The sequence below is a fragment of the Natrix helvetica genome (assembly GCF_964273705.1).
Source record: "Natrix helvetica genome assembly, chromosome: 1".
Classification (NCBI taxonomy): domain Eukaryota; kingdom Metazoa; phylum Chordata; class Lepidosauria; order Squamata; family Natricidae; genus Natrix; species Natrix helvetica.
Window position 1 is genome coordinate 331,096,426 of NC_138548.1, and position 6,342 is coordinate 331,102,767.

Below are 6,342 nucleotides of genomic sequence, written 5' to 3' on the forward strand. Positions count from 1 at the left end.
CCAGGAGTCTCCATGTGGCCCATTTTGGATGTGAGGTAAGTGGACGGCCCGCACGGAGGCTTGGGGAGGGGGGGAAATGGGCGTCCCAGAAGGCCTCCGGAACCAAAGGGAGGCAGATTTCGCCCTCCCAGACGCTCGAGAAAAGCCTCCGGTGTCTGGGGAAGGCAAAAATGCCCCCCCCCCCAGTCATGGTGTAGGAGGCTGATTAGGCCACGCCCACCCAGCAGCTGGGCACAGAACCTGTTGCTGAACTTTTTGAAGCCCACCCGATATATAGTACATTTCTAATTGCTATAGCTAGGAATACTCAGTTGTTTGCCAATAGATGGATGTGGGATGGTGTGTGTGTGTGTGTGTGTGTGTGTGTGTGTGTGTGTGTGTGTGTAGATTTTTCCATTATTAATGTTTCACAGACTAACAGCATTGTGCATTCTTGAAAGAAAAGGGTCTTCCCTAGGCAGTTCCTTAACTTAGAAATGCCCTCCTGAGAATAGTAAGATTAATGTTTCTTCTGTGACCAAATTCCTGTGGCCTTTGGAGAGTACGAAATAAGAAACACAGGCAAGAAGAGAATGGCTGTGCAAGGAACAGGGCATCACCATTGCCCCAAAGGCACGCAATTATGTACTTGTGTTCTTCACCTTGCTTCTCCCTTCCCCCTCCCCCCCACCTCTAAACCCTTTCAGTGCACTGTAGCTTTCCATCTAATATAAATCAGTCCTTTTGCATCCTTTGTACAAGTGGAAGTTGTGCATCGATTTGAACATTTCTGCCTGTTCAAACTACAACTGGAGATGAACAGAATGGATTGGTTTTTCTGCCTGTCAAATGTCAATCAGCAGGACAAAATGCTTTATGCTGTAGTTACAGGATCTGACAATTAAAGCAGTTGGTGAAAGCATTTTATTGGATCATACATCACCATTTCTTCCAATTATACCGCTATTAAACATTAAGAATAATTGTAGCAAGTGATGCCTAATAGTAGACACCCATCTGTTCCAATACATTCTAGCCAAAAAGTTTGGTTTTTTAAAAAAAAAATCCAAAGCAGTATAAATTTCCATAGAAGTCTCTAAAACCAATGGAGCGAAGTTTCTTGGGTGTATCACAACATACAAATCAAACTACCTGAGACTAATTATAAATTACCTCTTGCAGAAGGAAGTAGGGGCAAAAAGAATGCAGAGAACATGAAGAGCCTTTATGAAAGGAAGGACTTCAGACTGCTGGTGTGAGTTTTCCTTCTTTGTGGTTTTGGGTTCCCTGAGGTTTAAGTGTGAGTACACCTATGTTGTAAAGAGAGAGAAGGGAAGCACTAAAGGCACGGCCGTGGGTGTTGGTGGGGGAAAAAAATTAATTTGGAGAGTTGAAAGGAAAGGTATGGTGTGAAGAGGAGGCAAAACCAAACATCAACAGTTTGGTGGAGTGAGCAATAACACTCTCAAGATAGGAACGAAGGAGTAGCAGAAACAAGCACTTTCACCCGCCTTCCAAAGACGCTGACCAGCTACAGCCAAGTAATTGTTTCCCTCCCTCCAACAAACCGATAAGGACTGAGAGGTGGAGAAGCAATTCTGAAAAGAGGCGGCAATTACCAGCCTATTTCAACCTTCAGTGGGACTTTCTGAAGTCTAAGGGCTGGAGAGTAGAAGAGTATATAAGGCTAAGCATAAGTTGAAAGACCATTAACTCTGGGTAAAAGGGACAGATTTCCCAGTTGTTAAAGGACAGGAGTCGAGGGGGGGGGGGAATGGTGTGTCTCCTGTATTTGTTGCTAGGAAAAACAGGCAATCAACAACATCTGGGAGGGGGAGGAGGGAAAGTGGTATCCTTGTTCAGCATTACCACTTATAAATACATCACTAGGCACAGTTAAGTAGGTAAATTACATTATATATATATTAGTGAATGAAGGTAAATATACATGTTCCAGGGTGTGTATATAATAGGTTGAACGCATTAAGAGTGTACCTTTTGAATAGTTAACCTACTATTTTGTAAAAGACTTTAATTTTAATGCTGACACGGTCTTACATATACCGATTTTATGGAAATAATTGGATGAAGGTTGAAACCTAACCAATAACCATGAAAATAAAAGCAGAAATAGCAATTAGTAAACATGATGGTCAAGAAACCTACAAGAGTAGGTTGTAGTTGAGGGACAGCTTGGTGTAGTGTTTAAAGCATCAGTTTAGAAATCAAGAGACTATCGCACCTTAGGCCAGTTCCTTGGAAGCAGACAATGGCAAACCACTTCTGAAAATGCCGTCAAGAAAATTGCAGGAATCAACACTGACTTGAGGGCATATCACAATGTACTGCAATGATCAGATCTGAAGCAGAGGTTTATCTGTGCCCTCAGGGTCACGGAGACCATCTATGTCAAAATTGAACAGCCCTCTCTCAACAGAGGGAGAGGGATATGACATCATCTATCTCCAGTGTATAACACAGTCCTTTCAGCAATTCCAAGAAGTCTCCACACCCATTTGTACTACTCAGGCAGAGGTGAAATTCAGCTGGTTCACACCGGTTCAGGCAAACTAGTTGTTAAATTACCCATCTACCCAATATCAAAATGGATCCTGGGCGCAGCACTGCACTGCATTGCAATGGAGAAATGGGCAACAGAGTGGCCAGCTCAAGGAAAGGAGAAGGCTGTTTTACCTCCTTCTTCCTTCGTGCTGGCCGCTTCGTTTGCCTGTTTCTCCATTGCAGCACAGAGAAGCACCCTGGATCCACTTTGATAGTGGGAGGGGGGGATAATTTGCCTGGCCAAACTAACCCCACATTCTCCCCTACATTGGGCCCAGTTTCTATTGTGCTGCCAACTTAATTTCTCACCCCTCTTACTTTTGCCTGCAGACTGACCACCATCCCCTGCATGCAGATCCATAGGGAGGGGAGAAAGCCTTCCCTCCACTTCCCTGCAATTCTTCACCTTCCCACGTGCGCTCTCAGGAGCATCAAGTCCTTGTCTCTATGGTAAATCCTCCTCCTTGTTCCTCAGAAGCCTCGCCTCTTAAAGGAGCCGCATCCGGAAGCACCCTCGGAAACAGCCTTTTAGCAAAGAGTGGAAATTTAACAACCGCTTCACCCAGGGTCAGGATGGCCGTCATGGGAGGATCGTCCCACATGTTTGGCAAAGCTGGAGGATGGGGATGGGCTATGCCTCCCATGATAGCCAACCTGACCCTGGGTGAACCAGTTGTTCAATTATTTGAATCTTACCACTGTACTCAGGTGACCCTGAGGACACAGCTAAAGCTCCAAGCGGCCTCAGTGACTCTCTAAAAGAATGCAAATGACCAGCTGTCTGCAAGGAATATAAACCCTTCCATTCCCCACCGTACCGTAAGAGCTGAAGAAGCTTCTTGTATGAGAAGCGAAACGTCTTCAAAAACAAACAAACAAGAAAGTTGCTTCTTGAAAACAACCATGACCTGGATTATTGAGAATCTCCATAGACATTGAGCTCATAAATGGCTCAGTGGCTGAGTCTATCAAAAACACTCTTTAGCTGCAAGTCATGCAACAACTAAAAGCCACCCAAAGGGCCCAGAAGAAGACTGAAGAAAGGCTCTACTCTAAATATTGAAGTAGCATCTACAGGATTGAAGTTATATGGCAGAGCATATTTATTTTAGCTAATTACAAAACTTTATGTGTCAACTGCTCTTCCTATTCACCTTTGCTGTATACAGCTCAGCTGGAATCCTGGGGGAAAAAAATCACAAAATACTGGGATTTGCAAATTGAGGTTGAGCGACTGTGGAAAAAGAAATCATGTGTTGTCCCAATTGTAATCGGAGCCCTTGGAGCAGTACCTAAAGGGCTACCTCAATATTTGGAAATTCTCAATTTACCTGACTTGAAGATTCTGACTCTACAAAAAACCACCCTACTTGGAACAGCTTATATCCTCCGACGTTACCTTAACAGTTCCTAGGTCCTTGGTTAGGACTCGAGCTATTAGGCTACCAACCAGCCCCAAAGGCTGTGAATCTCACCAAAGATTATCATCATCATCATCATCATCATCATCATCATCATCATCATCATATAAAAGGGGTGGAATTTGCTTCATGATAGGAAAACATGTTTCATTGTTTGCATCCCTTGATCTCCCCTGTAGATACCTATGGCTAAACTCTCTTCAAATTTATGAAAGGGACTATAATTTCTGGGGTGGTGATACAGACACCCCCCCAGTAGTGGGATTCAAAACATTTTACTACTGGTTCTGTGGGTGTGGCTTTGTGGGCATGGCAGGAGAAGGATATGCAAAATCCTCACTCCCTCCCCACTCCTAGGGGAAGGTTACTGCAAAATTCCTATTGCCTTCCCACCCCACTAACCTACTTTCCAGCTCCATTCTCCTGTTCAGGGTAACAAAAGAAGATCAGCTGGGAAGCAGCGGGGATAGGGCCAGCCTATTTGCTGGTTCTCCGAACTACTCAAAATTTCCACTATCTGTTCTCCAGAACCTGTCAGAACTGGCTGAACACCACCTCTATCACCCCCACCCCCACCAAAAAAAATACAGACAGGAACAGTGAATTCAATTGGTAAACAACAAATGATGTGGACACTTTTGGAAAGAGTGAGAAATATCAAAGCTCCTTCCTACCTTTTCTGGTTGAAGTTGGCATCCCAAGGCAAATTTAGTATAGCGTAACCTTGGAACAGTTTTGAGTTTCCTTTCACAAGGAAGTGGGTGGGAAACAAAAGGAAATGTGTTTTGTGGTACAGTGGTAGGTAGGTGGGTGACAATTACTCATGAGGCAGTCCTTTTTTTATCCCAAATTCAATGCCCTGTAATAAACACCTTTTTCCCTGACTTTTAAAAAATGGCTCTATGCAAAGCAGAATGAAACGGATCCTACTCATTTCTATAAATTCCAGCTTGACAGCTGGAGCATCTTTAGTTTGACAAAGGAAAGAAGCTCAGGATCCTGCACACTCACTAAGATTTTAGTTTCTTGAAGTTGTACCATTAGGTTAGTGGACATCTCTGAACAGCCCTGGTGGTGCAGTGCTTAAAGTACAATATTGTAGGCAAACTCTGCCCAAAGCCTGGAGTTCGATCCATGATGAGGCTCAAGGTTGACTCAGCTTTCCATCCTTCCAAGGTCAGTAAAATGAGGACCCCAAGTTGAAGGGGAAGGGAATAAAGAAAAATAATGTTTACATTGTAAACCACCCAGAGAAGGTTGTAAAGTACTTTGGGGCAGTATATAAGTCTAAATACTGTTGCTATTTCTTTAGCAACAGTATTTACTGTTGCTAAATATTGTTGCTATTTCTTTTTCATTAAGACACTTTTATAGAAACTTCAGATGTATAATCTAGATTTGCTCTGAGAGCGACTTCCTTGGGGTAAGATTTAGACCTCTAAAATATATATATGGGGGAGTTGCCATCATAACGTTCTCAGCAGCAGCATCACATCACATCACAATTTCACAAAAATAGATCTTTATTTATTTTATTTATTTATTTCATCAAGCATGTATTAGACAACATAGATAGATAGATAGATAGATAGATAGATAGATAGATAGATAGATAGATAGATAGATAGATAGATAGAGATAGATAGATAGATAGATAGATAGATATGTTTAAACATGATTTTGAATACACGAAATGGATACCAATAAAAAGGAACATTAGGACAGGGACGGTAGGGACGTTGGTGTGCTTATGCACGCCCCTTACAGACCTCTTAGCAATGGAGTGAGGTCGATTGTAGACAGTCTAAGGTTAAAGTTTTGGGGGTTTGAGGATGTAAAAACAGAGTCAGGTAGTGCATTCCAGGCATTGACTACTCTGTTGCTGAAGTCATATTTTCTGCAATTGATTTTGGAGCGGTTACCTTATCTATTGTATCTATTGTGTGCTCGGGTATTGTGGTTGAAGCTGAAGTAGTCATTGACAGGTAGGACATTGTAGCAGATAATTTTATGTACCACGCTTAGGTCAGACTGAAGGCAGCATAGTTCTAAGTTGTCTAAGCCCAACATTTCAAGTCTGGTGGCATAAGGTATTCTGTTGCGAGCAGAGGAGTGGAGGACTTTTCTTGTGAAATATCTCTGGACTTGCTCAATTATATTAATGTCCGATATGCAGTGCGGGTTCCAGGCAGATGAGCTATATTTGAGATTTGGTCTAGGAAAAGTTTTGTATGCTCTAGTTAGCAGTACAATATTACCAGAGAAGAAGCTACGCAAGATTAGGTTAACAACTCTTAATGCCTTTTTGGCAATGGTGTTACAGTGAGCTCTGGCACTTAGATAATTAGAGATGAGTACTCCAAGGTCCTTGATGGAGTGA